This window comes from Prionailurus viverrinus, chromosome F2 (genome assembly GCF_022837055.1).
Source record: "Prionailurus viverrinus isolate Anna chromosome F2, UM_Priviv_1.0, whole genome shotgun sequence".
In the NCBI taxonomy this organism is placed as follows: domain Eukaryota; kingdom Metazoa; phylum Chordata; class Mammalia; order Carnivora; family Felidae; genus Prionailurus; species Prionailurus viverrinus.
Genome location: NC_062578.1, coordinates 29,172,459 through 29,192,708, shown reverse-complemented (window position 1 = coordinate 29,192,708; position 20,250 = coordinate 29,172,459). Strand labels below are relative to the sequence as shown.

Sequence of the window (20,250 nt, the reverse complement as noted above, 5' to 3'; positions counted from 1 at the left end):
ACAAGGAGAAATATTCTTACAGAAGGAGTAGGGATGTTTTTGTTTGTTTTCTTGTAGGAGGAGCTAGGAGTTTTAATACTTTTAGGTATGTAGAGCTGAAACGATGGTAAGTCCTGAAAGGTGAAAATTTCTGACAGATGGCTATTTATACGACAGGATACATTGAAATTGAGATTTAAACCAAACCAAACCCAACCCAGTTTAGTTCCAGGCCCTGTCCTAGGCCCTGAGGACACAAGGATGAACAATCGTCTCTGCCCTCTGGGAGCCCATAATTAACAGAAGGAAATAGATAGCTAATTATGATATAAAAGTTATAGTAATAGAATGATAAACGCAGTGAAATGGGAATACAGAGGAGGGAATACATAATTCTGCTGACATTGTAAAAGTCCAGGATGTCTTCCCAGGGTAAAAAGATGAGTAATAAATACTAGGAAAATAAAATTGGGGGGAACGCCCTGAGTTTGAGGGTAGTATTCATGTACAACACACAGTGTATGCTCAACAGGTCACTTCAGATGACTGATGGGCATGGAGTGAGATACTGGTTCTTTTTTTTTTTTTTTAATTTATTTTAAGAGAGAGAGCCTGCGCACACCAGCCGAGAGGGGCAGAGAGAGAGGGAGAGAGAGAATCCCAAGCAGGCTGCATGCTGTTGGCACAGAGGTGGATGTAGGGCTTGATCCTGCCAACCGTGAGGTCATGACCTCAGCCAACACCAAGAGTCAGACACTGAACCAACTGAGCCACCCAGGTGCCCCAGGTACTGGTTCATTTAAAAAGAGAGTACCCAGGGGCACCTGGTGGCTCAGTCAGTTAAGCATCGGACTTTGGCTCGGGTTATGATCTCATAGTTTGTGAGTTCGTGCCCCACATCAGGCTCTGTGCTGATAGCTCAGAGCCTAGAGCCTGCTTCAGATTCTATTTCTCCCTTTCTCTCTGCCCCTCCCCTGCTCATGCTCTGTGTCTCTCTCTCAGTCTCTCAAAAATAAGTAAAAATTAAAAAAAAAAAGTATATCACTATTTTACTGATATTAGAAACCATGCTTCTGAAGAATTTTTAGTAATATGACAAAATGATTGTACTAAGATGGTTTTTAAAAAAGATGGTACAGGGGCACATATAATTTTATATTGTATTTTTTATTTATTTTTAATTAATTAATTAATTAATTTTAAGAGAGAGAACGGGAGGAGCAGAGATTTATGTGTGATTTGTTTCCTTCTTCATACTCTTCTGAAATGTCAAAGTTTCTATAAGGAACTATACATATTGAAATGTGACAAATGTAGTTATAGGTTCCATTTATTTATTCATTAATTCTCTTAATAGGTAAGTATGTGTTTAGTGCTCACTATGCACTTTCCTCAATGCTAGAATCGGAAGCTTAGAGGTTATTTAACACAAGCCATTCATCTGAGTGGTTAGAAAGACTCAGGATATATGACAACCTTTGGTAGGTAGTTAGTGATGGGACTCGAACAGGGATACCTCTTCTCTGGTTCTGGACTCTCCTCATTTCATCATCTTGACACTGTACAGGAAGGACGTGATTTGACCAAGCACATAATCAAATAGCAGTATGTCCCTTAGAGGGTATCCTTCCATATATCCCTATGATACACTAACCTCACACATTTTGCATATTCGAAAGTTCTGTTTGGTAAATATTCTTTCTCTATTCTGAACCCTTCACAGGCTGCTCATTATTTCCCAAATAAAATTTAGACTTTCTACCCTGAAGTTCAAGGCCTTCTCCAGTCTAATTTTTGCATACTTTGCAGATATTATATTTGGTCTACTCATTGCTCATGTATAGAAAATAACAAATTTATCATGTGTATTCTTCATGCTCCATGACTATTCTCAGTTTTTTTCCTATTAGTAAGTAATTTTTTCAACAAAGGTGTGTGGCAAGAGGAAGAAACAGCCAGTGGCCATTCAGTGAATGAACCCCAAACTATCATTCAGCCATTCACTGAACCCCAAACTATCAATCATAAAGGCTTAACTTTTATTTGGGTCACTACTTCACTGGTGGGTGATTATTAGTAAGTGATTTTTGCCTCTTTGAAAAGCCTGTCCACGTTATAGGGTTATTGTTAATTTCTTCATTTATGAATTCTCATAAATTCACCAGGCTCTATGTTAGGTACTTGGGCATTCATCAGAACAAGATGGGCATAGTCTGTGGTCCTGGGTCTAGAGGGAAAAGACAGAAACACCAGTAAGTTAGAAGGAAACAAAGTCATTATAAATTGTGACAAATATATATATTTTTAATGTTTATTTATTTTTGAGAGGGAGAAACAGAGTACAAGTGGGGGAGGGGCAGAAAGACAAGGAGACACAGAATCTGAAGCAGGCTCCAGGCTCCGACCTGTCAGCACAGAGCCCAACACAGGGCTTGAAGTCACAAGCCGTGAGATCGTGACCTGAGCCAAAGCTGATGCCCAACTGACTGAGCCACCCAGGTGCTCCAAGAAGTAGACATACTTAAGACATATTTTGGAGATAGAAATTGTGGAGACGTTATAAAATAATGAACTGGACAAATTTAGTAAACCTGTACAGTAAATACTATAAAGACTTTTGAGTTTTAATACACCCCTCTGGGCCTTATTGCACTAAGAGGACTATATTGACTTACTCTGCTGCCAGTGGGATGCTCTTTGTATCTGTACTGTATCACCTATCGTGGCTAACTAAATCTGCCCTTCTAAAAAATTTACCTTGGTCTTAAACTCACTTATTCAAAAATTATTGAGCTCTTAGCTTAAATCTAAAGGTAAAGGATTTGAATGTAAATTGATCCAAAACATAATATATATATTATTTTTATTCAAAGATATCCTTTAAATACAAAAGAAGCTCCTTTATCAAACTATGAGAATTATATGCTGGCAAAAGCAAAGTATATTGATAGAGAATATCAGAACAAAATCATTTTTTGCACTAGAATTAAGGTTACAGAGACAGCATTTTTACGTCTAAGTAATGACAGATTAACTGAGTAAAGATTTTTACAAATAACCATTGCATACAAATAGGTCTTCAATTTTATTTTTTATTTTATTAAAAAAAATTTACTTTTGAAATTTTAGAGAGTGCAAGAGGGGGAGAGGGGCAGAAGGAGAGAAAGAATCTTTAGGAGGCTTCATGCTGACATGGGGCTAGATCCCAGGAACCTGGGATCATGACCTGAGCCGAAATCAAGAGTCTGACACTCAAATGACTGAACCACCCAGGTACCCCAGATCTTTGATTTTAGAATCTTTATTTTACTAATAACATGTAGTACAGTAAATTAATCTTAGTGTATTTTCCTATACCTCAGTAAGACCCAGTATGCTTCTAGACAAACAAGTTTCCCTAGCTCCCAAAACAAAATGAAAAATGGCTCCAGTTTAACCTCAGCATTCTTTGAGGAGGTTCTGAATTACAAGTATATCCAATCACTCCCAAATAATGATAAAGTCTAACCTATCTGCCTACTTCAAGTTCTAGCCTAGTTTAAAGTAAATGGATTAACATTTTCATTGATGAGATTTTCTCCTATCTAGGTTTGATAGATTATCAGCAATTTAAAAAAAAAAAAAAAAAAACCACCACAGCCCTCCATAGCTCATTCTCCTCATTTCACACCCCCATTCCCAAAACTTTCTTTCCCACGAGATCATCTGACTTTTTTTTTTTTTTAATGCTGGCAATAGTCTAATAACTTACTTTAATCACAGTTCCTTTAATCACAGATGTCTCCCTTCATCTGTCTATTTTGACCAGATCTCAGGTTTGCAAAAGTTTTTCCTTGTTGAAAGCTTTGATAAATGTTTGTCTAATATTATTTTTAAATTCAGTTATCTCTTTAATTTTTTTAATATGGAGAGAGTTAATTATTTCTGTTCTTTCCCTATTGCTTTTTCAGAGCACTTGTAGTACTAGACAGACCAAAACAAGATTTTCAAGGGTTCATGCTTCTAACCACCCCAAGGGGTGTCTCAGTGGTCTCCTTGGTGCTTCATGCCAAAAGCTGTGGCTAGGACTTCTGAGCATGTCTGTTTTCCTATGTAATCTTTTTCACTGCTGATTAGTTACATTGGCCCCAAAGGAGAAAGTAAACTAAATCCTCTTTACAAATCCATACAAGTTATTAGGGAATAGGGAAAGAGTTTCCAATGCATGATCAGACCTTGTCAATAAGGCTTTCTTTCTTCCAAAGATACAGACTCTTTCTAAATTTGATTTTGACAGGCTTCATTTTAATTCTGATTACAACAATTAATATTATGGCCTCTTGGATTGTACCTCCTTTTCTTTTTTTCATTTCTTCACGATTTGGTCAAGTGTATGTTCTCGATCTCTGAATGTTTCCTAAATACTGACATTCATAGCTTACATTATTTGTCTCATCAGTAATGGAAAATTGAAAAACAATTATAGTATATATTGATATATGTTCTCTGATATGCATATATATATGAATATAAATATATCCTCTGAATGGGCAAAGTTTCCATTTATTGATGTCTCCCTTCCTCCATCTATTGTTTTTTTTTTTTTTTAATTTTTTTTTAACATTTATTTATTTTTGAGGCAGAGAGAGACAGAGCATGAACAGAGGAGGGTCAGAGAGAGAGGGAGACACAGAATCTGAAACAGTCTCCAGGCTCTGAGCTGTCAGTGCAGGACCCCATATAGGGCTTGAATTCACAAACGGTGAGACCAGGACCTGAGCTGAAGTCGGACGCTCACCCAACTGAGCCACCCAGGCGCCCCGTCCTCCGTCTATTCTGACCAGATCTCAGGTTTATGTCAGCTATTAGCAACATGACTATTTCTTACAAGAAGAAACACATCTACAGTCTGACAAAAAATGGTTTTCAAGGAATGACAGTCCTACACTAAATCCCTGACTTTCTAAGCTTTTCCCCTCACGAATAGTGCTAGAACCTTCAATGTCAGCATGGAAATATTGGGAACTTTGGAAACTGGAGAGGCAGTTGAATGCAGCAGAACTGGCCCAAAAGCAGAATCTCAGAACCTGGGTCCTTTCCAGCCTGAGCTGGAGATTCTAAGCAAGATACTTACTTAGCTTCTCTGAGCCTTGTCTTCCCTTCCTGTTAAATAAGAACAATACCTTAACAGGTTTCAAAATTATACCAATGTACTTTATAAAATGATATGTTCATCATTGCTATCATTCACTTAAAAAAGTAAAGGCAACAACAAATGTTAAAAAGTAAGGGCAAACATTGTAAAAAAAATAAAAGTAGGAATTTAAAGAATCAAATTTTGGGCTGCCTGGGTAGCTCAGTCAGTTAAGCGGCCAACTCTTGATTTCGCTTCAAGTCATGATCTCACAGTTCATGGACTGACCCCCCACATTGGGCTCTGTACTCACAGCATGGAGTCTGCTTCAGATCCTCTGTCTCCCTCTCTCTGCCCCTCCTCCGCCCCCCCCCTCCAATAAATAAATGTTAAGAAATGTTTTTGGAAAGATTTTTAAAAATTAAGAAAAAAAAAGAATCAAACTTTGGAGGCCTGTTGTTAAATTGCATTACGCTCTTCCTCCCAAAACATAAATGTTTGAAATAATATACATTCCCTTCATATTTTAAAAGAGCTCTTCAAATATCCAGAGTTAATTAGTTATTCACAACTAGAATGTTTCAATGGGAAGTTAAGACAACTACACTGAAAGCATGGGAGTTGTATTAAGGAAGAACAAAGCAATCATTAGGAAATTGGACATTTTCAAGGAATTGGAACAGGCCCAAATGGAGGGAAGTAGTGAGGACTTGGGACATCACTGGGACCTTGAAGAATCACCAGGAGGAGAAAGAAACAGGGAGAAAAAGGTGGAGAGAACAAGATAGAGTTCAAATTTTCTAGAACTTTCCTCTTTATATAGAAAGTGGGGGGAAAGCTCTCTTTATTCTGCTGTCCTCAGTAATGCCTGTAGGACCCAGAATTCAAGCAAGTAGTATATATATAAGATTAACCAGGTTTTTGTGCACTTGCCTAGGAACTCAACCATCATAGTGTTTCTGAAAGAAAAATTTATTCCAACTTCCAAAGAGCCAACCCTCAAATGCATTTTTGGAATACAATCTGTTTGAAAGTGAAATAACCAGGCAGCCTGTATAAGTTATCTTTTGAAAGAGTTTGCAGTTAGAAACATATCAGCTTCTGTGCAAAAATGTTTTCTAGTGGTGGATGAGTCTTTTGTGGCTATCTTACATATTTTTTGGAAAGAGATGGGCTATAAATATATAAATGAGGTATATAGATAAAAACATTTAGATAGATAATTTTTAAGACAGAGCCATAGAATAGTTTCACCAAATTCAGACATCCTGAAGATCTTTTTTTTTCCCGTAGCCCTGAAATCAGCTATTTACTTTAGGATATAATGGGGCTTCCTTAACTATATCCTGAGAATAATCTTACCTATAATAAATCATATCTTTGTGAAAAAAAGCTCTTCAAAACATGTGTAGTACTGTAGCCATGTCTATGGTTTATTAACCCTCTCTGGAATATTTAGAATAACTTATACTTACAATTTAAAAATTAAAATGGCAGGTTGGGGTGAAAATTCAAATGGGCAGGTTCAACAAGTACTTGAACTTTTTTCAATCAAGATAGTTATAACTTAGAATGTCTCCTACAGTAATTTTACTCAGATAAGTGATATGAATAATGAATTATTCATTACTATATTATTCTAGCCAACTCATTCCTTTTACACACTAGCTTATGACTGCAACCCTAGTAAAATTTGTGTTCAAGAAAAGAGCTAACTTATTTTTCTTTCTAAGGGAAGTCACCCATTAGTAAGGTCCAAACCAGGACACTCTTCTCCAGAAAAATGCTTCAGCAGATGAGATGTCAGGACAATAGGCATAAAACAGGACTAACTTGGCAAATCACAACTATGGTTCCCAATACGTAGCTGCATTTTGGCTGCCCCAATTTCCCTCTCAAGACAACATGCATGATCTGTGATAGAAGGGAGATAGTATGACTTAGTGCCAAGAACAGTAGCCCAACTGACTCTGGTTCCCTGCTAGAGAACTGATACATCATCCACCAGCTCTTTAAAACAGGAAACTAGAGAAAAGTAGGCTTCCTTTTCCTTCACCACCTTCTTCTAACCAATTATCAAATCTCACTATTTTCACTTCAATGCATTCTTCACACTGATGCCTAACTGCTCTTTTTCAATTGATCATTCTCCTTAAAAACCTAATTGGATCCCCATTGCCCCCATATCAATTTTTACCTTGTTCTATAAGGCTCTCTGTAATTGGGTATATATCTCTAGCCTCGCTCTTAATCACTCCCTACCCACTCCACCTGCACACTGTGCTTCAGCATATTGAATTACACTCAGTTCCTGGAATGTACCTCGAATTTAACAATATTTTGCATAAACACTTCCTCCTCCATGGTCCCCATTCTCACCCACCCATCCCACTCCTGTGCCTGAAATGCCATCTTTATTACTTAAATCTCAGCTTAGAAAGGACTTCCTCTAGGAGGCTTACCTTCCCACAGGCCCCAAATCCTTCCTATGCGCTATACCATCACAGTAATCTCTACTTCTCTCTTCATTTTTTTATTTTTATTTTTATTTTATTATTAAAAAAAAATTTTTTTTAACGTTTATTTATTTTTGAGACAGAGAGAGACAGAGCATGAACAGGGGAGGGTCAGAGAGAGGGAGACACAGAATCCGAAACAGGCTCCAGGCTCTGAGCTGTCAGCACAGAGCCCGACGTGGGGCTCGAACTCACGGACCGCAAGATCATAACCTGAGCCAAAGTCGGACGCTCAACCGACTGAGCCACCCAGGTGCCCCTATTTATTTTTAAGTGAGCTGTACACCCAATGTGCAGCTCAAATTCCCAACCTGAGATCAAGAGTTGCATGCTCTACCATGTGAGCCTGCCAGGCACCCCTCTTCTTCTCTCTTCAGAGCCCTTAATCAAACCCTGGGTTACCTCTTTGTCTGAAATCCCAATGGATTGTGATCTCTGTAAGGGCCTGTACTTCAAGCTTTCCTGGCTTTGACTTTCCAGCAACCTGTTTTGCACAACAAATCAAGAAAATCTGCCGGTTTATATGAATGCCAGCCTCACTTTGTGCACATTCCTAATCCCCAGCCTTCAGTCCTAATTTTTTTAAATTAATTAATTATTATTATTATTATTTTTTAATTTACATCTAAGTTAGTTAGCATACAGTGCAACAATGATTTCAGGGGTAGATTCCTTGATGCCCCTTACCCATTTAGTCTATCCCCCCTCCCACAACCCCTCCAGTAACCCTCTGTTCTCCATATTTACGAGTCTCTTATGTTTTGTCCCCCTCCCTGTTTTCATATTATTTTTGCTTCCCTTTCCTTGTGTTCATCTGTTCTGTGTCTTAAAGTCCTCATATGAGTGAAATCATGTGATATTTGTCTTTCTCTGACTAATTTTGCTTAGCATAATACCCTCTAGTTCCATCCGTGTAGTTGCAAATGGCAAGATTTCATTTTTTTTTTAAATCTGTATTTATTTTTGACAGAGAGAAAGACAGAGACAGAGCATGAACAGGGGAGGGGCAGAGAGAGGGAGACAGAGACTCTGAAGCAGGCACAGAGCTCTGACAGCACAGAGCTGACAGCACAGAGCCTGAAGTAGGGCTCGAACTCACAGACAGTGAGATCATGACCTGAGCCGAAGCCCGACGCTCAGCCGACTGTGCCACCCAGGTGCCCCATTTTTTTTTTTTTGATTGCCGAGTAATACTCCATTGTATATATGTACCACATCTTCTTTATCCATTTATCCATTGATGGACACTTGGGCTTTTTCTACATTTTGGCTATTGTTGATAGTGCTGCTATAAACATCGGGTACATGTGCCCCTTTGAAACAGCATACCTGTATCCCTTGGATAAATACCTAGTAGTGCAATTGCTGGATCGTAGGGTAGTTCTATTTTTAGTTTTTTGAGGAACCTCCATATTGTTTTCCTGAGTGGCTGCACCAGCTTGCATTCCCATCAACAATGCAAAAGAGATCCTCTTTCTCCATATCGTTGCCAACATCTGTTGTTGCCTGAGTTGTTAATGTTAGCCATTCCGACAGGTGTAAGGTGGTATCTCGTTGCGGTTTTGACTTGTATTTCCCTGATGATGAGTGATGTTGAGCATTTTTTCATGTGTCAGTTGGCCATCTGGATGTCTTCCTTGGAGAAGTGTCTATTCATGTCTTTGCCCATTTCTTCACTGGATTATTTGTTTTTTGGGTGTTGAGGTGGTAAGTTCTTTATAGATTTTGGATACGAACCCTTTATCTGACATGTCATTTGCAAATATCTTCTCCCATTCTGTCGGTTGCCCTTTAGTTTTGCTGATTATTTCCTTCACTGTGCAGAAGCTTTTTATCTTGATGAGGTCCCAATAGTTAATTTTTGCTTTTTTTCCCCTTTCTTCTGGAGACGTGTTGAGTAAGAAGTTGCTGCGGGCAAGATCAAAGAGGTCTTTTGCCTGCTTTCTCCTCAAGGATTTTGATGGCTTCCTGTCTTACATTGAGGTCTTTCATCCATTTTGAGTTTATTTTTGTGTATGGTGTAAGAAAATGGTCCAGGTTCATTCTTCTGCATGTCGCTGTCCAGTTTTCTCAGCACCACTTGCTGAAGAGACTGTCTTTATTCCATTGGATATTCTTTCCTGCTTTGTCAAAGATTAGTTGGCCATACGTTTGTGGGTCCATTTCTGGGTTTTCTATTCTGTTCCATTGATCTGAGCGTCTGTTCTTGTGCCAGTACCATACTGTCTTGATGATTACAGCTTTGTAGTATAGCTTGAAGTCTGGGATTGTGATGCCTCCTGCTTTGGTTTTCTTTTCCAAGATTGCTTTGGCTATCCGGGGTCTTTTCTGGTTCCATACAAATTTTAGGATTATTAAAAAAAAAAAAGATTGTTTATTCTAGCTCTGTGAAGAATGCTGGTGTTACTTTGATAGGGGTTGCATTGGATATGTAGATTGCTTTGGGTAGTATCGACATTTTAACAATATTTGTTTTTTCTATCCAGGAGCATGGAATCTTTTTCCATTTTTTTGTGTCTTCTTCATTTTCTTTCATAAGGTTTATATAGTTCTCAGTGTATAGATTTTTGACCTCTTTGGTTATATTTATTCCTAGGCATTTTATGGTTTTTGGTGCAATTATGGTTTGGTCCTAATTTTTATATATTGTTTTGCAGATCATAGTAAACAGCTACTCATACCATCTTGTCTCATTCATGTTCTCCCCCATGCTCTAAGGCATCTCCTGCAGTGGAAATGAATCCCATGTACCTTATGAGTGCCCTAGGGCAAACAACATATGGAAAAGAAAATTGGCTTATTGCCATAAAAAACACAAACTCAGCAGATTTTTCTTTCCTCCTAAATTTAACTCAATGAAGAAAAGTGCTTACATCACCAAAACTTTGGAGACCCCAGGGAAGTCACTGACAGCTGATTTCTCAATCTCTTCTCAAAGTACTATAGAGGACAAATGCCTCCAGTTATAGGATCCATGCACTCACAAATTGGTGAAGGTACTTAAAAATCATAAAATACTGGGGCGCCTGGGTAGCTCATTTGATTAACTGACTTCAGCTCTGGTCATGATCTCACGGTTCATGAGTTTGAGCCCCGCATCAGGCTCTGTGCTGACAGCTCGGAGCCTGGAGCCTCCTTCAGATTTTATGTCTCCCTCTCTCTGCTCCTCCCCTGCTCATACTCTGTCTCTCTCTCTCAAAAATAAAATAAAATAAAATAAAATAAAATAAAATAAAATAAAATAAAATAAAATAAAATAAAATAAACATTTAAAAAATCATAAAATACTGTATAGAGAGTCATTAATATATGTTTATGATCACCATATTCTTATTTCAAATTTAAGACTGTCCTTCAAACACAAAAGGACATAGAAGCATAGCCTCCCCCTTATATGCGAGAATACCTTGGAAGCACAAAAACTCAGCTATGTGAAAATAAACAATGAGAATAAGTGTAGACTAGCAAACAGAATAGTGATCTTCTGGAATTCAAGTATGAAGGCGGCAACATCCATCCCTGGCTAAATGCATCTGCTTCCTCTATGAGCTCTATCTCAGGTCATAACCGTTTTGAGTTGGCTGGACTATCATGAACTCGATAGAATGTTGCCATTTGGTGTGCCCAGAGGTAAAGAAAAAAAAAAATTTGCCCCTTGGATCCTAATTTCAATAATTCCTTTTTTCTGTGGATATTTGTTTAAGGTTGGTTTAGGAGGGTACTGTGGTGGTCCACGTTTCTATCAATGCATAATTGACTAGATCTGTTAGAAGAAATTGTCCATATTTTAGGAAACTGTTCAGTATGCCAGTGTTCCTTCTACATTTTGAAAGAAATATTTTTAGAAATATTACTTGAGTATCTGGAAACACAAATGCTTATTTACATGCAGCATAAGATAGCACTTACTGTATCTAGTAATGTAGATAGACAGTAAGTAGCCTATCCCGTCTAGTTTTTCCTACTGTGATTAGAAGTTAATCTTATAATGACCCATACTGAATGATCTGTTCTTGCCTACTTCTCCAACTCCATCTCACTTATTGCCCAGTATGCTGCACCCACACTGACCTCATTTCATGTCCTCAAACACTTAAGATTCTTACTTGGCTGGGCCTTTGCTCATGCTGATCTGAATGGAATGCTGTTCTCTCACCTCTTTCCTGGCTGGCTGCTTCATAGACCTTAGATCTTAGTCTAAAAGTCACTTTCCTGGAAAAGCCTTCTTGGAATATGTTTCCTTCTCTCCTATTTTTCTCTAACATAACTCCTAGTTTTTCCTTTCATAAGTCTCACCCAATTTGTTATTGTTTGTTGTCTCTTTCCAACTAGACTGTAAACACGTTGAGGGCAGGAGCCACATCTAACTTGTTCATTATTGAATCCCCAGTACCTGGACTGGCAGGTACTAGTTCTCAGTATGTATTTATTCAATGAAGTATGAATACGTGGGTTGGAAAAATATATTTGATGTTGGTTCTGTGAATTATTTATTGCTTAAATGGGTTTATATTTTATTAATATCAACATACATTTAGAAATACTCATACAGGGGCGCCTGTGTGGCTCAGTCAGTTAAGTGTCCGACTTGGGCTCAGGTCCTGATCTCACAGTTCTTGAGTTGCAACCCTGTGTCGGGCTCTGTGCTGATACCTCAGAGCCTGGAGCCTGCTTCGAATTCTGTGTCTCCCTCTCTCTCTGCCCCTCTCCTGCTCACACTCTATCTCTGTCTCTCAAAAATAAGTAACATTAAAAAAAAAATAAAGACAAATAAATATTCATACAGCATCACTATTGAATTATACATACATAGATATTCAAACTACAATAGTGGATTAAAGATTATTTTAACTCGTTTTGAGGAATCTCAGTTCTCCAAGGATTGGTGGCCACTGGAATAGATGTTGAAGGTTTAAAAGAATGTGCTAAATCTTGCTTTATGCTATGACATATCCTGAAAATTGTCTTTTCATTCTTTCATTCATTTTTAAGAGATCCTAGGTAAAAACATCTTCCTGAGGCTTTTAAAAACATAAACAGTCTAAAAGTCCAGTAAATTCAAGTAGTTAGTTTGTTGTAATTAATTAAGGTTTCTCACTGAAGTCTAACCTTTATTTTTCTGTACTTTAATTTTCTTATGTGAAAGCCTTATTTAACTTTACTTTACCTTGTACTAGATGCTTAGAGACAAAGATGAGCTCCTGTTAGTGCATGGCCCAACAGGAAACCTGCATAAACAGTTATAATTCAGTGTAGTCCAGTGAGGGAGTTATGCTTTCAAGAACTACCACAACCAACTTGAGGGCATCAGAGACAGTTTCCTACAGGAACTGGCACACGAACTAGAATTTAAAGGGTGCATAGAACTAAGGTGGGAGAAGTGGAAAGAAAGAGCCCAGTGTGCGCAAAGACAAGAAGCACTGAAACAAGAAGCACATCACTGTGTTCCAGGTAACATAGGCAGTTCAGTGTTCCTGGAGCATAAATTTGGGGGAGTGGAAGAGGTAGTCAGGGCCAGGTGCAGAAGAGGAGGCTTGTATCTTATTAGGGCACTTGGACTTTATACTCTGGGCCATGGAGATCTACCAAAGGGTTTCATGGGCATTGCTAATAGTTAATCTCTCTGGGAATATATCCAAAGGAAGTGAAAACACTAACTCAAAAAGATACTGTACCCCCATGTTCATAGCAGCATTATTTTTAAAGAAAATTTGTAATGTTTATTTTAATTTTGAGAGAGAGACAGACAGAACGTGAGCAAGAGAGGGGCAGAGAGAGAGGGAGCCAGAATCCAAAGCAGGCTTCAGGCTCCAAGCTGTCAACACAGAGCCCGACACGGGGCTCGAACTCACGAACTGTGAGATCACGACCTGAGCCGAAGTCGGATGCTTAACCGACTGAGCCACCTAGGTGCCCCACAGCAGAATTATTTACAGTAGCGAAGGCATGGAAAGAACCTAAGTGTCTATCAATTGATGAATGGATACAGACATTGTCATGTGTATATATCTACATATGGATATGTACACACACACACAATGGAATATTACTCGGCCATTAAACAAAACAAAAGAAGAAAATCCTACCACTTGTGACAAGAAGGATGGACCTTGAAGACACTATTCTTTTTTTTTTTTTTTTTTAGTTTTTTTTGAAGGCACTATTCTAAGTGAAATAAGACAGAGAAAGACAAATACTGTATGCTCACTTATACAGAGAATCTAAAAAGAAAACAAATCTCATAGAAAGAGATCAGACTTGTGGTTACCAGAGGTGAAGAATAGGAGGAGGGAGAGGGAATTGGAGGAAGGTGGTCAAAGGTACAAGCTTGCAATAATGAGATAAATAGGTACTAGGGATGTAATATACAACATAATGACTACAGCTAACACTGCTGTGTCATAGATAGGGAAGTTGTTAAGAGAGTAGATCCTAAGAGTTTTCTTTTTTCTTTCTCTTTACTTTATCTATATGAGAGGATGGTTGCTATCTGAACCTGTTGTGGTAATCATTTCACAATATTTGTAAATCAAACCATCACGCTGTATGCCTTAAATTTATACAGTGATGTATATCAATTATTTCTCAATAAGACTGGGGGGAAAATAGTTAATCTCCAAGAACATGTGAATTGAAAATTTTTATGTAAATTACTTTCCATTTTTACACTACTAGCAGTTGGAAGAGACATATCATGAACAAAAACCTCAAAAGATTTACAATTGGGCACTCTTAATTGTGTTTATTCCAAACGCTTTCCACATCAAAACGGATGTTTAAAATGAATAAATTTGATATTGTGAAGTAGTCCATCTTTAGTCCTGATGTTTATTAAATAGAAAGATTCGAAAATCATCCAATTATTCTTGGAAAATGTGCATGAATGTGTGGTATTTGGAACTCTATTTTAGAACCCAAATGTCATAGACATCTGGACACAAAAATTATGCAAGAGAGACCTTTAGAAATGTGTTACTAATTATTGACTCTTCCCTGCAACAACACAACTGAGCCTTTGTTATATGTACTGTGTGCAGTACTGCTGGAGACTGGCTTTTTTCACATTATGGTTTATTTTCGTAAGATATTTCTCATAACTAGCATCACAAAGCACTTCATGGAGTTAGTAAGCCTCAGAAATAAATGAATTATGTTAGCAGTAATGAATAGACAAAACAAAATCTTAGAAAAAAATTGTACAAGGAAGGAAGAGGAAGAAATAATGATCAAGCTAGCTGAAGAATTAGGCAACTAGGGAAATTCAGGACAACTAGCTATAATGGAGAGACCATGTGCAGTTGTGGAGTTAGGAGAACTGGATTCTACTACTGGTCTTACAACTTTCCAAATATGTGTTTTAACTCCCTGTGCTCTGCTTTATTATCCCTAACATGAAAAGATGCTGCTTTGTAGTATTTAAGGTCTCCTCCTATTGTAAAATATAGGTTATAAGAATTTAAAATACCCTGAGTTCAACTACTATTAAGTAACTAGGAACAGATCTCAGTGATAGTGTCTAAGAACCAGGCAAGATCCCCGTTCTCAGAGAGCTTAAATTGTAGTGGGGAGGGAAGACAAACAGAGCTATAAATAAAATAATCATAGCAGTAGCAGAAACTATGAAGAAAATAAGACAAGCTCATATTCTAAAGAGGCACTGGGTGGTCTGGGGCAACATTACAGAGACAAGCAGGGAATAGCTAAGACCTAAAGAAAGAAAAGAATCCAGGTTTGTGAAATCCAAGAGCCAGGACATTCCTGATGGAAGTTACAGTGCCAGAGACCTGGGTAGGAAACAGACTAGACTTCCTTGAGAAACACAGAGAAGCCAGTAGGGTTGGAAGGTAGAAATAAGTGGAGGAAGGACAAGAAAAAAGGTAAACTAAGTCATGGATACCCTGATAGGCTATGATTGGAAGTTTGAATTAATATTTTAAGTGCAGTGGGCAGCACCTGGAGGAATTTAAGCTGAAAAGTGATGTGATCTAATTTATTTAAAAATATCACTTTGGCCACAGTGTTGGGGCTTGATTGCAGATGGCCGAGTGAAAGCAAAGAAATCCAATTTCAGAGGCTATTATAAAATGCCAGATGAGAGATAATGGTAACTTGGACTAAGATGAAGAGGGAGAGGCCTGAAACGTGTTGAGTGGTGATGTATTGGTCTAAATCCTTGTGTTTAAATGTCTTCAGTGTTAATGTGATACTTTAGAAGCTGGCTCAGATTAACTCATAAATTTTGTAACCGTGATTTAAATTCAATGAAAAATGAAGGACGTCATCTAGGATAAGAATAATGCCAAATAAATGTCATTTGCTCTGAAAACTTCTGTACTGAATTTGGTGCTATTCATATTTGGGGCTTTGCAGTCAGGTTTGCAAATAAAGAAAAATAGTATATTTAGAAAAAGAAGTCAGGGGTACCTGGATGTCTTAGTTGGTTAAGTTTCCAAATTTGGCTCAGGTCATAATCTCACAGTTCATGAGTTCAAGCCCCACATTGGGTTCCACGTTGGTAGCACAGAGCCTGCTTGGGATTCTTGCTCTCTCCTCTTTATCTGCCTCTCCCCCATTGATGCTTTTTCTCTCTCTCAAAATAAATAAACTTTTAAAAAAATCTTAAAAAAAAAGAAAAAGAGATCCAATATCTTTACTATAGTTTGATGATTAGCAAGGATTCAAGTAAATAATGCTAATTATATATTTTTAAATATATGAATTTATTCAGTAGTTTATTTTTGTGAAGCATTATAGTAGGTATTTCCAGAGGATGGTCTCCTTACTTTGGACGATTCCCCTAAACCAATTTGGTGGTAATTAAATAACTGGAACTATCCTTAAAAATATATAAAACATATCAGTTTCTACTGCTGTTTCATTACATTTGTAAAGTAATACAGAAAAATACACTGGCCAATAACAGTAGAAAATCAAGAGATGTACTCAATTTGTAGAGAGCTAAAGATAAAGGATGTTATAATTGCCTTTTTCTTATTTAAAGATACTAGCATGCTAAATCAGTATGTATAATATAAACATAGATATTTCCTAGGTTTAAAAAATGTCATTTGTAGGCTGTTTACTTAAAACTTGGGACTAATTTTCCCATAGAAATAATATAGCCTCCCAGGCCAGCCCAAAACATTTGTTTAACCATTGTAGAGTCAAATATTAGTGAGTGGGACCATAAGTTAAGGTTACAGGAAGCATAAGGGCCTCCTTATGCAAGAGGAATATGAAGAATAAAAATATTTCTGTGCTTTCTCTTGTTATAGGCATAAATCTGGAAAATTTTGCCATATAGTAATATTGAGACTCTGCCATCTCCTTCTGTGCAACTCTCTGCCCTTTAAAAACACTGTACTCTTATGTTACTTGGACACCCAATATTGTGTACTACCCAAATTGCTCTTTATCCTCAAATTATCTGCCTCTTCTTCTTGCCAGAATTATTCTGATTTTTCTTCAGTGTCATTTAAAAGTTAGGAAAGCAACTCTCCCTCTCTCTCTCTCTCAAAATAAAATAAACATTTAAAGAAAAAGTGGGGCGCACTCAGTTGGTTAAATGTCCAACTCTTGATTTCAGCTCAGGTCATGATCTCACAGTTTGTGGGATTGAGCCCTGTGTTGGGCTCTGTGCTGGCACTGTGGAGCCTCCTTGGGATTCTTTCTCTCCTTCTCTCTCTCTGCCCCTCCCCCACTCATGCTTGCGCTCTCTCGCTCTCTCTCTCTCTCTCTCTCAAAATAAAATAAACATTAAAAAAATAAAATTAAAAATAAATAAAAATTAGGAAAACAATCTGATTAAACAACATATTAATTTATAAATGGCTGGTCAATAAGTAAACTTTAGAACTATGTATACCTTATAAATGGATGCCTATTAACCTCAGTGACTCCCTAACCTAAATTCAGGCAATCTAACAAAGTAAAAGGATTTTACACAATCTGAGATAGCATATATTAAAGGGAAAAAGAACAGAGCTGCATAATTTTTCCTACTTTCTTTATGTCCAGAGTCTCAACTTCTGTAACAGCTCCACGTACAAATTCCTTCATGCATTTTAACCAAGTTAATCTTTATTACAGTTCTATGGGTGGGTATGTCCTACTTGCAGAAGAAATTGATGTATCTCTATTCTTCTCTGGCATATATCAAGGGTCCATCCCCTTAGAATGCACCCCTGGTGAGATTTTCCCCAAGCAGGGCTAAGCACCAATCTTACACCTCATCTAAAAAGTCACCTTGTACCCACCGCTCAAATAGTCCTGGAAATCTTTAATGTTTTCTATAAAGTTTTCCTAGTCTGGTCAGAGAACAGTAATTGCATACATGGTGTCACTCTGTCTGGAGTCGAGAACACCTATGGCTATGCTTCCTATTTGGTGAGACGGAGTAGAAAGAGTTCTAGTTCAGTTTTTGTGCTGATGCTGTCAATAGCTTAAGCAGATCATTTCCATTTTATGCATCTCTCTTTCCTCATCTAACTGGAAGATGGATGTGTGTGTGTAGGGGGTTATAAAGGGTATATAATACCTGTTGATCTTCTCTACCAAACTGATATCCAGATCAGAAAAGATGATGCATTTGAAAACTCTTTGAATAAGTAGAAAGCACGGTGATTCTAAAACACAACTATTTTTTTTAATATAATTTATTGTCAAGTTGGCTACCATATAGTGTATACAGTGTGTTCTTGGTTCTGGGGGTAGATGCCCGTGATTCATTGCTTACATACAACACCCCCAGTGCTCATCCCAACAAGTGCCCTCCTCAATGCCCATCACCCATTTCCCCCTCTACTAGACCTGCTCCCCCATCAACCCTCAGTTTTTTCTCTGTATTTAAGAGTCTCTTATGGTTTGCCTCCCTTTCTGTTTGAAACTATTTTTTCCCCTTCCCTTCCCCCATGGTCTTCTGTTAAGTTTCTTAAGTTCCACATATGAGTAAAACACAACTATTTGTTGAACTCTCGCTATGTCCAGGCACTGTGCTCAGTACTTTCCTATACTTTATATCATTCAGTCAACAAACAAGAAGGTATTAGAAACCCCATTTTACGGAGGAGTGATTGGAGGCCTAGATCAGTTAAATGCCAAAGGTCCAAAAGATATTGTCACATCAGTAGTCACATGGCAAGTAATTTGGAAAGCTGGACTGTGAGCCCAGGCCTATCGCTCCAATGCCTTTGTCTTCACCACTGGATTATATTGCCACACATTCTACACATGTAAGTCAGTATTATCTGCCTTATCTACTTTTATGAACCTTAAATACACTTATCCCTAAAACATACATTCTGAATCCAATTGACTAATTTTATAGTGACTCACTCTCCTTATTTTGCTGTTCGTGTATTGCATGTCAGTGTACTCTAAAATTTTCTTTAAGGCCCATTTTCTTTTGTGCCCTTTTTATAGTTCCTAATGCAAATGTATAAGCAATCTTTCTGAGTATTTTATGATGAGGAGGAAGAATCAAGAATCTAGATCAGGGGAAGGTGAATGAACCTATTGAAAAGAGTCCATAAAACAAGCGATCCTCACAGAAACAGCTGAAAGTTTTAATAAGTGGCCAGCTGTAGTATAGTTAAGCGCCAAAATATGCTAATATTGTGTAAAGATAATTTTAAAAGTTGTGTGTGGGTAGTGAGTTGTGAGTCACATACTGAAAGAGGCTTAGCTTTTTTCTTTTCTATTATATAAATAATTGGAATCACATTTCAGAAAAGTGCCCAAAATAGAGCAACTAGGATTTAAACCTTTAAAAAATACATTGAATAATTTCTTTTTTCTTGGAAGCTGACACTGGTTTCAATCTATATAGTAGATCAAAACCTACTGTTATACTCAAAAGTATCTTTTATCTCTGTTATATAGGTATGAAACATAATGCAGATAATGCACAAGTTATGTCCTTCAAGGCCATGAATGATTGTGGCCAACCTTGGAAAAGAAGTCAGGCATCCCATGAGTAGAATTAAAAAAAAAAAAAAAAATGAAGTCAACTCCTGAGCCACATAGAGAATACCTGTATACACACTCTTCTGAGCTTCTGCAACCACAGAAAACCACGGGGGAGATCATGTGAACAGAGAGCCTCTCTTCCTAGCCTCTGGCAGTGAGTAATTTTTCTACCCGATATAACTTTATGAAGGTCACCTCCCATCTTCTGCTTTTGAGTAGAGGCAGAAAGAGAAGTGTTTTGAAGGGTCAGTATGAGAAAGATTCAGCTCTTCATATTTAATTTTACCTCTTCCTTTTCAAAACATTATTTTGGGACTATAGCTGTTAAAACCATCATGTGTCAAGTATAGTCAGTATCTAGGGGACTACCGTTAGGTGCTTCCAGAATGCCATTGTCTGAGAACAAAAATCAGAAAGTATGAAAGTATGGCAGATGAGACCTGTCACCTATAGATGAGATAAATAATAACTGTATGCCTGAGAAAACTGTGACTACATCTTATCCAGGGTGATTGCCTTATTCCCTGGTCTACCTGTAATGTGATTAAGAGGAAGTGAAAATCATAACTAGGATAACAAGGCCAGGCCAGGACAAAAGGCCAAGGAGCGAACATCAAGAGTGAGAGGGGTGAGTTCTGAGGTCGCCTTATTATGCCCTGTCAAAACAAAACAAAA

At 37.7% G+C, this 20,250-nt stretch overlaps 1 long non-coding RNA gene across 1 annotated transcript in view; it reads left to right on the top strand.

The window, feature by feature from the left end:
* The window catches only part of LOC125156508 (uncharacterized), a 170,287-nt gene that overhangs the window by 27,314 nt on the left and 122,723 nt on the right, over positions 1 to 20,250 (top strand). The window contains exon 5 of the long non-coding RNA XR_007148635.1: positions 19,489 to 19,729. This is a non-coding gene — a long non-coding RNA (uncharacterized LOC125156508). The remainder of the gene's footprint in view (positions 1 to 19,488; positions 19,730 to 20,250) is intronic.